A 16,005-nucleotide genomic window follows, 5' to 3' on the forward strand; every position below is an offset into this window, starting at 1 on the left:
TGGCAAATCTTAGGTCCTTTCCATAATATCACACATTACATTCACCCGGCGCACACTCCCACAATGATTGGGCCAATTCATGCGTTTATAAACCGTGTTTTCTGACCACCCACCGCACAAAGAGAAGACCACACAGCTCTTGTGCATGAGGGAAAGGAACTGCTACTGCAAGCACAAGAAAAGAGAACTGTGAGCTATTCAGGCCTCATTCAGTGCAGCAAAGCTGTACCAACCCCTCTCTGTACAATGTCTTAAGAGCCGCCAAGACGCTGCTCCGTGAAGACTCTGAAGCCACAGTAAGCTACCGCTCACTTAGCATACACAACTGAAGCTGAATCTATTTCTGAGACTTCCTAAACAGCACAAGGCCCTATCCCAATAGCAGCCAAATCACCAGCTCTGACAAGAAGTCGTTTTATGGTAAATCAAAATGTCAATGGAATCCTCCTTTACCAAGGCAATAATGATCTGTCATTGCTTAGCAATATAGCCATTTCTTTCAGAATGTAACTGCTTTGTGGCTGTGTTTTATACAAGTACATGGTGCCTCACTGTACCCTCTGTAGGTCTCTGATGTGGTGAAAAAGTATGAGGATTTTGTTATCACAAATACTATACAAAAAATGAAATAAAGTGGTACGTTCCATCTGATATTCTATGTACTAAATGTTTCTCCCCAAAACATTTCACCAAGTCCCTATGCACCCGCCATACATCTCACATACTTCTAACTTTCCTCACAAAAGTACACTGCACCTTCTGACACTAATAAAAGTTTTCGCACGCCTACACCCAATATAATTGTTTTTACTGTGCCAATGTCAGATTTCTGCCAAGAAATATTTATCACATACCATAGAGATTAAAAGGAGAACTGTAGTGTAGACATATAAACCAGAAAAGTCACACAAAACACACACATTATACACACACACATATATATATATATATATATATATATATATATATATATATATATATATATATAATATAATGCTCTCCAGATTTGTAAAAGTGTATGTGTATATATGTATGTATGTGTGTGTACACAGACACACACACCTTTACATGTCTGGAGAGCATACATACTTGAGGATTACCAATTCTGCTACTGGACCAAGGTACAAGATTACCAATAGAAAGTAAAATGAGGCATGGACGGTGGGCCCACGCATGCTAACACCACTTTCAGTGCAGTGGCAAGATAGTGGGAACAGTCACAAACCTCAGCAACTATTTTAAAGGGAACCTGTCACCATAAAAATGCAGTCTAATCTAATGGCAGAATGTAATAAAGCAGGGGAAGCCGAGCAGATTACTATATTGTTTTGTGGGAAAAGATTTAGTGTACTGTCTGTTACTCCTTTCCATGCTTAAAAGGAGTAATGGAGTCCAGTGGGCGGTGCCTACAAAGCTGTTAATTGATAGGATCGCCTGCTGGACAATTTCTCATTTAAGCACAGTAACAACAGAGAAAGAAATGAATAAACAACATATTATACTGAATCTTTTCCAACAAAACCATATAATCAATCTGCTCAGCTGCTCCTGCCCTATAACATGGTGCCTGCGTTTTCACAGTGACAGGTTCCCTTTAAATCCCAGAAATGGCACAGGGAATTTGGTGAAATGAGTGTTTTGAAGAGGCAGATAGATAGACATCTTACCATATGTTTCTAAGAAATTTTATTGATACAGGATCACTTTTACATTTGTTTTATATGGAAACATCCTTTGAACAGATATACGGGAGACTACATAGCTGATAACTGATATTTTTACAGGGCCTCACGTACTACATTACCGCTCTGTACATAATATGGTTCTCATATAAGTGTAGGGGGCCCTATTATGGCATACGAAAGTACAATACTGACAGAACCACATAGCTGCGCCACATTCTTATCAGGTCTATGTAGGACAATCTAGCCAATATTCAAGTGTACACTATTTTGTCTTTTCTGGGGTACCATAAACTCAAAGCATTCATGGTAGCGTAAGCAAATGGCAAGTTAATAATTAAAGTGTAATCTAAAAATAAGCTTTAATGTGAATATCCCAGCTCCGAGTCCATGAGCAGCCTGCCAGTTAACTACTACTACCCCCAAGGCTTCTTTAACTCACGTTTATGTTTATTCCTAGAACTCACACCAAAAAGGTCAAGAGAGCCAGCGGCTTCTGGCGGTTACAATCTGTGAATTGTTCCAGCTCTGTGGCACTTGAGAAACACATTTGGCACCAAGCGAGTCTAAGGGCTGAGTGTTTAAATAAGCCCAGAAAATACAGAGTCTCACTTATCCCCCGGCCGTTGGGAAGGTTTCACATCACATGCCATATGAAAAGCTTGCATTCTTTGCTGCTCCTGGGATATGTCCAAACCCTGACATTTTGAAGGAGTTGTGCGTGTTATAGATGGAAGGGGCAGGTATGAGGCCCATTTTCACCTATCAGCCCTCCAGATAAACGCTGACCTGCGTGGCTGTGTTCAAGATAAATATACAGCTGACAGAACTGAAAGCCTATGAGGTAATGTGAATAAATAAAGGCTTGACAAAACATAGCTTTCCTCTGTTTAGCTTAATACATTTAGCCGACATCCAAGAGATCACGTGCAAAAAACCCTGGTGAAATGGCTTCTTTTTATTTTAACTGCAACAAAAATAAATGTTAACGTTGGTTGAGATTCCAGAAGCAGTTGGTATAATGTGAAGAGAAAGAATGCACCCGGGCACAGAGACATGGTTTACATTACAGAAAATATTTGACTTGGAGGAAGATTGAAAGAAACAGGATTTGACAGGAAAAATCGAAAAGCAATGCAAACTACAGTTATGATGATCATCCCTCACATAGAGCTCTGATCTGGGCTCAAACCTGCCACTAAAAGGCAAGAATACATTCTCAAGTTACAGGGGAAGCTTATAGACTGATAGACAATTCAACGAAGAGTGCCTGCTCATACATCTATGCATACATTGTAATTCCACCATACACACAGCCCTGCCAGTGTGCTCATCCTCTGGTAGAAGCTCCCCAAGAGCAAACGACTTGATCCTTCATTGTCCCCAACATCTACGTTCAGGTAAGAATCAGGAGGTCCCATACACTTCAGATGGTCTGCTAAAATATAAAGTGTATGCACACAACCAAAATAAAAGTGTGGATCCACACATTTCTATGGACCCATACACATGTCTAAGCTGTAGAAGGGGTCTGCAGGTTATCAAGCATGTCCTATATTTGCCCACATTTGTAGTGCAACTATACAAGTCATTTCGCGAACCAGTGATTGCGGATTAGATACTGACATGTTTTTTTGAGGATTGCTGATCAGTATTTGTGGTCAGCAAAACCACTATGGTTATGTGCAGGAGGCCTTAGCGTATTTGACTTGATCTAGTCTCGAAAATAAATTTTTGTTGGTGGGCAGAAGGGGGAGGATATTTATGAAGACAGGTGTATTATGAGCTAACACCTTTTAACTCTGAAGCATTGTGGGAGGTCCTGTGCTCCAGAAAACTACATCTAGATCGAGAAGGGGGGGGGGGGATCTTGGAGAGGGTTAGCGCAGATTTCTCCTATGAATTGTGCCAGCTTTCTGGCATAATCTATAGTAAATACATTGGGCAGAGATGCCTCCTTTACTACCCCCCTTTTTTTTTTTTTTTTCAAAAGGGGTGAACTAGTTAAAAAAAAAAAAAAAAAGGTTTGCAATATTGTGTGCAATAACTTATTTATCAGGCTTTTATAGCCAAAGGATACCTTGTGCTGTGGGTTTTTAATTGCAGCGTATGTATGAGATTTAGTAAACTCATCTACAATGCCTCAATGATACATTCAACCCCTCCCCCAAATTACACCATTATATGGTATACAAGCCACATACTAAAAGACTTTAATGGAGAGAAAAAAAAATCCTAATGGTCTACACGATCTTGTTGCCGTGGATTACAGGGCAAGTGATCGGCTAATGTAAGAAATAAATCACTGTGACCATAGGGACAGGTTCAGGCAATACAAGTTTGTGTAAAAACCAAAATGATATTTACTTTGCTAATGTGAAATAATAGAAGAGGTATGTTAAATATGTGCCAGCCATTACCCTAAAACATATTAAACATTCCAGAAGATACAGCGGTATTATTATACTATGCAGATTCTAACCACAACCTACAGAACAAGCCAAGCAAATTGGAAACCAGGACTATATACAGTAAGTCAAAACATCAAGGGAGGGTGACAAGCCACATCTTTACAAGAGCTCTCACTCAGCTGTTCCTTACTCCCATAGACTCCCATGAACAGAGGCAGAGTGCAAGGTGACACCAACAAGCTCATGCAGAGAACCGAGGTACCCATTGTAGTGATCAATGGTGGTTACCAGATATATCTCTATAGTTATATGCTCTTACCACCCCTGTAATTGTGATGTGGAAGTGCTGGTTAACATCTTGGGAACGACATGTCCATTAACACTATTTACAAGCACTTTAGGTAACCGAGAAACACAATAAAATCACATATTAGTCACTCACAGCTTTGCAACTATTTCCAGATACCAACAGATTAGAGATGAGTGAACAGCGTTCGATCGGGTACATGTTCGATCGGATATCAGGTAGTTCGAGATGTTCGATTCCAGTCGAACACCAGGTGGCAAACTTGCTAAAAATTTGATTCCCCTCCCACCCTCCCTGGCGCTTTTGCACCAATAACTGCGCAGGGGAGGTGGGACAGGAACTACGACAACGGAGGCATCGAAAAAAATCGGAAAAAGTAATTGACTGGATAATTCAGGTGACCTCCAATTTATACAAACAGTGGATTTAATATCCGGTTCATATGAGACTGTGAACTATGTGACTGTGAGACAGGGATAGATGTACAGGCAGGGTTAGCTAGGGATTACCATTATTTAGGTGGTATTGTCACTCACACAGCTCTTTGGGGCCCTATCTGGTCGGGATCTCTGTCAACTTGCAATATGCGCAAGCTGACTTTTTCCCATAGGAATGCATTGACCAGCGTTGATTGGCCGAATGCCAGAGTACAGCATTCGGCCAATCAAAGCTGGTTCTGCCGGAGGCTCGTCTGTGAGGAGGCAGAGTGTAAGATCGGACCAGAATGGAGACTGCTGTGGACCGATCTTATACTCCGCCTCCTCCGGCAGAACCAGCATTGATTGGCCGAATGCTGTACTCTGTATGGTCAATGCATTCCTATTCGAAAAAGTCAGCTCACGCATATCACAAGCTGACAGGGATCCTGACATAATACAGTGACTTGGGTATGTTAGATGCCCCCAGACATGCTTCCCCTGCTGTCCCAATTGCATTCCAGGGTGTTGGCATCATTTCCTGGGGAGTCATAGTGGACTTAGTCACCCTCCTGAGTCGAATATTGGTTTCTGCCTAAACGAGTATTTATTCCCCATAGACTATAATGGGGTTCGATCGAACAGTCGAGTATTGAGTGGCTACTTGAATCGATCTTTGAACATTTCACTGTTCGCTCATCTCTACAACAGATGTTATTATATAAAATGAATTTCTTGAGATTACCGGAAAAAAGAACATGTATGTAGGTAGCGTCCTTCCATGATTTTCCTTCTTGTTGGGCTGCTGCAGGAAGATGACTCCTTCCTTATAATTGTTTAGGGCATCAGGACCCCTTGAGCTAAAGAAGCATTAACAGAGAGGAGTTCTAGCTCTACTGTATACATGAATGGGTAAGATTAATCTAAGTTGGGAAACATTATCCAAGTCATATTAAGGAATGTGTTCCCTCTTTCTTGAGCGGCATTCCAGTCCTTCATTTCATCTAAAATGACCTATAGAAGATCAGATCCCCCCCAAAAAAAGTAAAACCACACAGATTCAGCAATCCATAATTATTCACTTTCCCCTTGTGACAATAGGTAGGAGGAAAATTCAAGCAATGGGCTCCCTAGAACCCAAAATGACAACATATTGATAGGTCTGGAGGAAAAAGCACTGGACAGAGTTACTTGTGCTCTGGCACTAAATGTTACATACAGTTTTAAGCCTTTTTTTTTTTTTAACTAGCTCAACAAGGGGTATGGTATAACGTAAAGGTGAGTGGTTTATAACAGATTCCGCCTCTGCCAAAATTTTTACACGTAGGAGGGAACATAAGCTGTGCCAACTTTTACTTTGCGTCCCATGACCCAAATTTACCATATAATCTAAGGTATGGTGATAAATAAAGATGGCGCATTTTTAGACTGCCCAATGGATACAACTACAAATGCAGAAACTTTCTAAGGTCTGGGATTTGTCAGGAACCCAGCCATGATTTTCTTATTGTAGCTCAGTTATCAGGCAGGAACACCACATATAATCGGAAGATATCCTGGCCACAATAAGGACGACATGGATGATTTTCTGACCTTAGAAAGGGCCTGCATTCATGGTCATATCCACTGGCAAACGATCAAGACAACTTGTAAACACAAATTTTTTTTAAAGATTATGTCTGAAAAATCTTTACTTCTATTTACTAAAAAGTTTAACTTTTAAATTATCTACAAATTTATAAATGCTGACGTTTGTGAGAATACCCCTATTACTCTGTAATATATTATTAGTGAACGATGCATATTTTTCACCTATTAGGCTCCTTTCTTCCTCCTAAACAGCTTAACTCAATCTTCAGTGAAGACAAGCAGCAAGCCATGGAAGTCTATGGAAAAAAGAAGCTGAAAGAGGAAACAAAACTAAAGGAACCTAGCTGCACATCTGCATTAGAGGCTTTGTCAGGAGCTTCCAATGCAGATTTCATTAAAAATTCCATATGAAAAAGGCCTAAATGTAGAACTACTATATCCAGCAGCATTAAAAAACATCCTAACGGATAACCAAAGGGTCCCATTATAGGTAATGAAATCTGTCTAGCTCCATTGTTATCACAAGACAGATCCATATTTAGCTTTCATTAAGTTTCTCTGCTCCAATGACAGAAACAAAATACGTTGCATGTAGCATGTCGGTGTGCAAGTCACTCTCTCGCTTGGCTCCTCTTCCAGCTCCCCAACTGCTCTATGCATAGATTTCTATGGGCTTCAGTTTGGTAGGGAGGAAGAAGAGGAGAAAAGCCTGATAAATGGAGAAAGAATATAAAATATATTACACATTTCCTTATAGCTTTTTATAATATTGATTTATGAAAAAAATAATTTAACAATTTAAACTCTTAAAATTGGAGACATTTTATAGGATTGTTGTTTGACAACCAGGTTAATTTGGGCCTATACAGGAAAGCTCTTGGCGGGAATGTTCATATGATGAACAAGTAACCTGAATAAACAAAACACCCAATTTTTTTTTTATTTTTTTTTTGTCTACAACTCATAAGCAAACCTGCAAGTTTGTAAGTCAAACTACAAGAAAACCTTGTGTAGTATGGTCCTGCAGTCATTCTCCAATACATATGTCCAGTTTTTCTGTCCTACCGATTCAAGCGGCCCTCTGTTCATTTCTCTATGGGACTGCTGGAGAAAGCAGTCCCATAGAAATTTGTTGGGGAGAGCCTAGACAAAAATAACATGCTTACAGTGGCATCACATGTCAAGAAACATAGGTAAGCGAGGGGTTGCTAGCATTGACTGAGATGTATTGGTGGTCTGATATATTATGCATGGCCGATTATTGAAGCCATTGATGAAATGCTGGGAAGGCCTCAGTAACAGCTCGGAAACACTCGGGGCCTGAATCACTTTTGATAAACTCCTCTTGAAGCTCATGCTCAGTGGTGCATTCCACATCTTTACAGAAAAGCACTGTGGCACTCTGCGGGGGAGCCCATTGTTAGGGGGCAGCCTGGCTAGCTTCCATTCATCACATCACTGTGGCCAACTACAAGCCAGGCTCGGCCTATTTCTAGCCTGCTAATAGAGAGATCTACTTTACAAGTCCTCTTCATGCTTCTGCTCAGTACAGGAATTTCTCAGAACATGGCATAAAAGCCCAAAAGAGGCAATACCAAAGATTACAAGACTTACTTACATCAAAATGTCCCTACCATATTTACATTTTCACATTTTTATCGCCACAAGAGACAAGAATATCTTCCAAATGATAAGAAAAAGTAAAAATGAACAAAAATGTGCTTACCACATCATAAGGCTACATAATGACAAACTTGTAATACTGTATTACTACAGTACACCTAATACATTTTATTTATATAGCGCCAACATGTCCCGCTGCACGTTCAACTACAGACAAAAAGATACATTACAGAGTAATAGTCAATTCACACAATGGGACTGATACTACTGAATGTGGCTGTGTTGTGACCCAACAGTTGGCAGAACCCATCAATGCAGGGTGTTTTGTAACTACACAAACTAGCAACTTCCAATAAAACATTTCCAATCTTATTTTTCCACAGTACAACTCTGATCTGACTTCTTCATAAATGGCTGTAGCCATGGTCAGTCAAAAGTAGTAAAGCTCCTCTACTTCATTTAGAAAGTCGGTGACTGACTTCCTATGAAAGTAAATATGTAACAAGACCTACATCTAATGATATAATAATTGAATAATGGAATTAAAATACACCGTTTATTGCCCATTCAAGTGAATGCAAGCTGAGCTACAATACTGGAAATGTACAGAGCATCTGTTTCAGACTCCCTACAATGTTTGCTGCATTACCGGGTGTCAATAGGCCATGGATGTTGACACTGTAGGAAAACCTTAGTTGAACTAATGAGAAACCTTAGTTTCTCTATAAGGGTCTAACGCTGGGTTCACACTAGCGTTCGGTCTGTTGTCAGGTTTCTGTCTTCTGCCTGCAGAAGACGGAAACCTGTCATGCCGAGTCCGGCCGTGAGCGCTGGTGAGCCATTTATGCACTCCGCGGCAAAAATGTTTTTTTTTTTTTAAACCGGACACAGAGTACTGCATGTCAGACTGTGTCCGGTTTAAAAAAAAAAAAAAAAAAAAAAAAGTTTAGCCGCGGAGAACATAAAACGCTCACCAGCGCACACGGCCGGACACCTTTCAAACCCATTCAAATGAATGGGATTGAAACATGCCGGCAGGTTTCCGTCTCCTACCCTGTTTTGTGCAGGAAACAGAAACCTGCAGAACGGATGTGAACAAGCCCTGAGTCAGACAGAACTACTCCAAATATATTATTTTATAACAAAAGCATGTAAAGTTTTTTTGCAAGAATATGACCGAAAAGAAAACCTGGCGTGTTTTATTGCATGTTGTATTATGAAGGTAGCATTGCCTTCTAGAATAACTCTAGGCCTAAACAGGACTCATTTTCATGACATTTCAGTCTAACTAGGATGGTATATTTCACAAGCCGTCTGTAAACTGTCAGTGGATCTCTCCTCAAAATATTCACATATAGTCATATGTGGGTTGTAAGTCAGAAAACAGTTACAGGCTCCCGTTTCTAAATAAAATGATTCGTTGATATGATATGTAACACTTCATATATATTTTATTAATATTAGATACATAGATTGTGTCACATTTCCTTTTTTTTTTTAGGAGTTCAATCACTAGTTTTTTCTTAAATTAGAGTAGCTTTACTCTACCGAGTCGAGCTGTGGAAAAATAGAAGAGTTGGAGTCAATGGTTTGGCCTATCAACTCCAAAAGCCCTGGTACTAGGTCTGACTATAATGAAGACGACTTGATTAAGCTAGGTTCCCACTAGTGATTGGGTTTCCGTTCTTCGAGTCAGCTTGAGTACCCAAAAAACGGAAACCCTATCCACTTAAGCATTACCCGCAGACTATGATGGAGACCACAGAGTTTTCACCACAAATCAGCACAGAGAAAAGTCCTACTTGCTGGACTTTTCTTTCCACATATTTTATCTGGAATGGCGGATGGAATAATTCCCGGACACTCACCAAATGGTGTGACCACAGCCTTAGTTGTATCATTAAAACAATTGGCTAAAAAAACAACAAAACAGACAGTACAAATCATTCAGCAGACAGTAACAGATCTGAAAAGTTGCTGGTGGTCCATAAGCAGGGATCAGCGAGAACAAATACGTCTTGTCCCCCTGACAGACACTATATATGGCTTTTTTGTCAAAAACTAATTTTGGGAAACTTCTAAATCATCTTCCATGGACAGTACTTTCTAAAAACTTGGAAAACTCAAATAGATTCAACCATTTCAAGAGGAAAAGTGATGGATGAATCCTACACAAAGTTTTTAAGGAACAAATTGCCAAAATTTAGGATGTGTGTCTGGTCAAAGACAAGGAATAATGAATCCTTCCTTATCTATGGAGAAGAAATTTATGCTGGAATGTAGCTAGACTGGCAAAGACAATGGACACAACAACAATAAGTTTCAGAACTACTGTAATGTAAATCAAGGGATTAAAGTAAGATCAGAAGCTCCTACTAACAAAGCCATTCCTATAAGCACAAAAGGCAATGCATCTTTGCATGTATGAGACCTCAAAGCCAGAAAAGGCTATTTTGTTTGCAAGAAATATACATACCCTAAAGCACTCCTATCCCACCAGTGCATGTAGTAACCCTGCATTATGTAATAGTAAAGCAAGCAGTGCGGCGAAACAATCCAGCAGGATTACTTTATGTAGCAATTCCCAACAGAACACCCAAATGCATTTTTTAAGGAAAAGTCATGCATCAATGCTTGAAGTACTTAGGCATAACACAATGTTTACAGAGTGTTCCTTTAACAGTAGGACAACCTGCGCCAGAGACTATGTCAGCGCTTTATTGAACTGTAAACGTAGCCCCTCAAAGAACTCTAAGGCCCGATTCACATCTGCATTCGGACCATTCCCCTATCCACAAGAAATATGCAGAGAGAAAAGTCCTGCAAGCAGCAGTTTTCTTTCCACATTTTTCATGCGAAAACCCCATGGATCCCATTATAGTCTATGGGGTCTGTGGGTTTCCTTAGGTAACCACTTTTTTTATGCAGATAGGTTTCCATTCGGGGCTGTCCCCAAGTGGACTCCCTGATCACAGATGTGAACTGGGTCTTAGACTGGGTCCACAAAGCCACAGAGTACACTACAGCTCCAAAATACTACTACAGCCAGTGCCATGATATAAGTATGATGAGACATGGTTAGAACATGACACCCTTGGTGGAACTGAGATGGCAGAGGTACTGGGGCGGCCACTTTTTGCAAGTATATAAAACTTTATTCAGAATTTGTGAAATTTATTTAGAGACACAAAGAAAAAAAAAGATTTTGCTGGGGAAATCTGCTGAAGCTGCTGGAAGGGAGATGTAGTCGTACATGACAGCCATTTACCTTAATGTCTGTGTCTTCGACATAAAAGGATAACTCGAATCCACAGTATCTCTCTGTTCTGGCTCAAAGAGGGGAGACCAGAGTGGGGACACCCCTCTATGACGTCCACATGTTGTAGCAGGGCATGCAGACATTCAGAGGTCATCTTGATAAAAGCACCAGAAATGCATAACGTTTACTTACTCGAATGTTGGCATTCCACAGTGGCCCCCATCTCTGCGATTACAGGCTTCATTTTAATGTGGCCTATAATCAACTATATTATAGGCTGCCTTAAAAGAACATTAAACCTAAAGCTCATTTTCTCTCTCAATTGCTGGGCAGCAGAATACGGTTATTGTTCCTGGTGCCCAGCCATTTCAGGTTGGATAGATGAGGGGTTTACAGCAATGCCTGTCCCAATGACAACTACGTTATCTACCTATCTAGAAACATCCACAGAAATGTGTAACTGATATCTATACATTTTATATGCAAGTCTATTTGTCTACTGACGGTGACAATATGACAGGGTGCCACTGCCAATGGCAATTTTAACCCTCTAGGTTATGACCACTCAAGGCAAATTAGTTGCCGAAATTTAATTGTAACATCTAATCCATAATAACATTTGTAAAAATCATACACGCTTGCTGCAGTGTGTGAATACTCCTTTAGGCCACTGCTACACAAGTAGTAAAGATTGAGGCTACATCAGACAGATCGGCTGCTGAATTTCCTAACTGTGTGTTTGTGTAAAAGCTGAGGTGATAAAAAAAAAAAAAGAAAAAAAAAAAGAAAAATGTTTTTCTGGCGTTGCTCACCTACAGGAGTCAGTGCAGGCCTCATATAGTTTTCAGCCTTTGTATTGTTGAAAGCCAAGGGCATAACTGGCATATTGTGGGTTTAAGACCCACAGAGCTGGTCACTTTGGACAACAGGTATGACCTAGGTTCACATCTGCATAGGCAGGAGCCTCCATAGGACTTCTCACTGGATGCAGCATGAAACAGCAGAAACCCAACAGACCCCATTATAGTCTATGGGGTCACAGAGAACTGCTGTTTTAGTGGTGCCCCGGCGGAACCGAACAAGGGAGAACCCAGCGCAAGTGTGAACCTAGCCTTAGTTGTGGCATACAGATGACATTTGTTTACAACATTTTCACTATACTATGGATTAGTTACCACCCTATGAATCCTCCCTCTGTGTGTCCAGCGTAAGGACAATCACACATTCTGTTTTCCCAGATGTAAAGAACACGGACAGCACTTGATCATATATCAATGGCAATTTGTGGAGTCTTCTATTTTTTTCATGGACTTTTGGTAATACTGCTGATCTGCTATCTGTGCATTGTCCAGTTTTCATGCATCCTAGACGTTGTGACGTATAGCAGTTTTGAATAAAAAAAATTGATGGGTCGACTACTTACAAACCATGACCATAAAAAAAAAAAAAAACAGGACTGTACATGGTGAACACAAACAGCACATATCTGCAAAGAATAGATGTGTGAATAAGCACTAAAGCTGCAATCATGCAGCAGTAGAAAAGCAGAAGCCATATACACTTATGAAAAATGTGTAACAGCTCTAGTAAATACCTCCATGGAAATCACAAAAACTCAAATCTCTGCTACTAGATCAATGCATGGAAATCTAGTGTAAGGCCAAGTTTACCAAGAGCAGGGGACTTGTCACAGAATTGTCCTCAACATCTCATGCTAACCTGCAGAATATAAACCCGGGATGTGATATCAGAAAACCTCAGCACAATCCAAAAGCAGGCATCACTACAGTAAGACACTTCCCATTATGTATATAAGGCCACCATACTGCACACTGATGGTATCTGATGTATCTCATCTCATGAAACTATGAGATGAGATACAGTACAGAAGCATCACTGCCCATAGTGCTTCACATCTCAGTCACAACAGGCCTGACGCCCACAGGGCATTGGTGTGGTATTTTACACATGAAGTACAGCACTAGCCTGACATACTTGGGAATCAATCACATTGTGCTACGGCCCAGGGTGCAGTTTTTGTATTTTATGTTCAGCCACAGCACATTCAATCTCTGGGATTTGTGCAATTATGAAAATCAATAACTCGGACAAACAGTAAGGTGTGATTACATAAAACACAAGCGCGTACACTAAAGTGAACAGTTCACTGTCACAGACTGGTTGTTGCATTCTCAACTGCACTCAATGTCCCCGCATGAACCCAGCCTTATAGGTGATCAGGGAGAGGCCCGGCACAGTAACCATGCCAAAAACTATACACTGCACAATGACAACACTGACAAGGTGTGTACTACACAGTGGACTGTAGGAGCCAAGCAGACTTGGGTACATCCAGTATGCTTGAAAGGGAGTCTGTCAGCAGTAACTTCTTTAGAAACCCGTACAGGAGATTCTACAGTTTTCAAATATGGCTTTGCTTTTCAGCACTGGAGCCCCATTTTCATGGAAATTGACATTTTATCCACATGCAAATGAGGGCAAATTTCTGAGCCTAGGCACGCTCCTGAATCATTATTTATATAGCACCATTAATCCCTTTCCAGATTAATACAAGTACAAAAACAAGCACAATGAACACAACTCATTTACATGGGAATAATACAGCGATTCCCATGACAATGGGGCTCTAACATTGAACAACAGAGGCATCTATTAGGAAACTACAGAATCACCTCCACAAGGTACTACAATTAGGTTTAGAACCAATTCACTGCTGACAGACTCCCTTTAACAGTAAGGCTATATTCACACGTACATTAAAAAACAGGTTTATGTTGTCCACGATCTTAAATGGACTCTGATGTGAACGTGGCCTTACAATGCAAAAAGAAAATGAGTAAATAAGTGTGTCTTAAGACTAAACTAACAAAACTCAAGCCGTTGCTAAATGATGGTAAGGCCAGATGTGATGGGAAGTATTTGCTGCATAGCTGTGGATTTTACTAGGAATTTCACCAATATATATTGAAGGAGTGAAATCCACAGCAAGATTTATTTTTTTTTTAAATACATATGGATGGTGTTTAAAAAAAATCCATTCACATGCACTGTTATTTGATGCGTACTTAAACAGAAATCCGCCATGTCTGAACTTACCCTAGTACACTGGCATTACGTAAGTAATAATAATACAATGTGGTTCATCTGATGGACCTAACCGGTAAGGAATCTAACGAGGGATGGAGCAGGAAGCTTATTATTTCAGTGTTCTGCTTCGATCTTTGCCACCCATTGAAAATAGAAGGCAGAATCTGGGGCAGATTTAGAGGCAAAATACGCCTCAAAGTTCAGCAACGGATTTCACCGTGTGAACACACACTAACTCTCAGGGCATCACTTCAACTTCAGCATATGTAATAGTAGCTGTGCCCAAGTTGGCTTGCCATTAGATACACATGAATGTATCCAAACAGGAGAAACAAGACATATTACAAAGATCCAGATTCATTTTTATATATTATAGGTAACAGATAGGAATTGGGTGAAAATAGAAAAACACGAAAACTGAATCTATACAATAATAAACGAAGCAGCAGGAGGGACAATGAATGGAAAGACTACTACAAACATATAGAGAGCCTCTGTGTATATAAATATATATATATATATATATATATATACACACATATATAGACGTATAAGTGAATAGTCATGCCTGACTGAACACAACTGATCACACCAGATACACACTACATGAACTTTCCCCAGACATCTTTCCTTACACAGTGACTTGTACAACTAAGGACTTCACATATTTAATGAACTGAACCCACAGACTATAAAATATCACTGAAAACAGCCAGGGCCCCACAACAGTGACGTATTAGTAGCAAACATTACGTCATGACCGACCACCAGATGTAGCATGTACTTCTGAAATCAGATCAACAAAGTGCCCGAGTGTGAAGTGCGCCCAAGCATACACAGCCTAACCGAGAAGTGGCCGCAGCAGAGAGCGCACCGCACTGCTAGCAATGCTCACGGGCTCCACTGGTCCAGGCAGGAGTGCAGAGAGCAGCCATGTTCCCCTCCCCGCGGTGTCTACACTGCCTGGGCTGCATTATATGAGAAGTAAACCCGCCTCGCTCTCTCTTCCTCCCCGTAGTTACTCACGGCTCTCCATCGGGGACCGGGGAGGCTCCGCTCACAGCCGCGACTCGCTCCCCGGGCTCCAGGCCGCCAGCTGGACCGACGCTGCTCGCTGTGCGCAGATTCCGAACACTACTGCTTCCGGGTCACACGAGCAGTGGCTGCGGGGGCGCGCGCAGACCAGCTGAGAACGATGCGGGGACGCGCTCCTTGCATTGTGACGTCACCAGACGGGCGCGAGGGCTGATCGTCTGGTTACACTACCCCGCATGGCCGTGTAATCCCATAAGGCGCTGCGTATATGAACTAGCAGTTATTAAATGCATGGCCTAAATGCATAGTTTTATATATATATTTAGATTAGTAGACAATTAAAAATGAAACATTTTTACAAATATAAAGAATTACCATAGTAAGGTTTTAAAGATTTCCTGTGACCATCTTAAAGGGGTTGTCCCATCACAAGGATCCTATCTATATTGCTTGATAATGTGAATGTAAGGGCTAGTTCACACGTGAGTATAAGGGGAGGTTTTTGACAGCGGATTTCGCGTCCAAAACCTCCCCTTATAATGGTGGTCTATGGAGACCGCCGGGCTTCTGTTCT

The 16,005-nt window shown here is 40.8% G+C and overlaps 1 protein-coding gene across 1 annotated transcript in view; it reads right to left on the reverse strand.

Annotated features, from left to right (window-relative positions):
- The window catches only part of FRS2 (fibroblast growth factor receptor substrate 2), a 31,020-nt gene extending 15,474 nt beyond the window's left edge, over positions 1–15,546 (reverse strand). Inside the window, exon 1 of the mRNA XM_075274392.1 lies at positions 15,423–15,546. The gene's annotated coding sequence lies outside the window, so the exon portion shown is untranslated. The remainder of the gene's footprint in view (positions 1–15,422) is intronic.
- Positions 15,547–16,005: the final 459 nt, after the last annotated feature.

Source organism: Leptodactylus fuscus, chromosome 5, assembly GCF_031893055.1.
Source record: "Leptodactylus fuscus isolate aLepFus1 chromosome 5, aLepFus1.hap2, whole genome shotgun sequence".
In the NCBI taxonomy this organism is placed as follows: Eukaryota; Metazoa; Chordata; class Amphibia; order Anura; family Leptodactylidae; genus Leptodactylus; species Leptodactylus fuscus.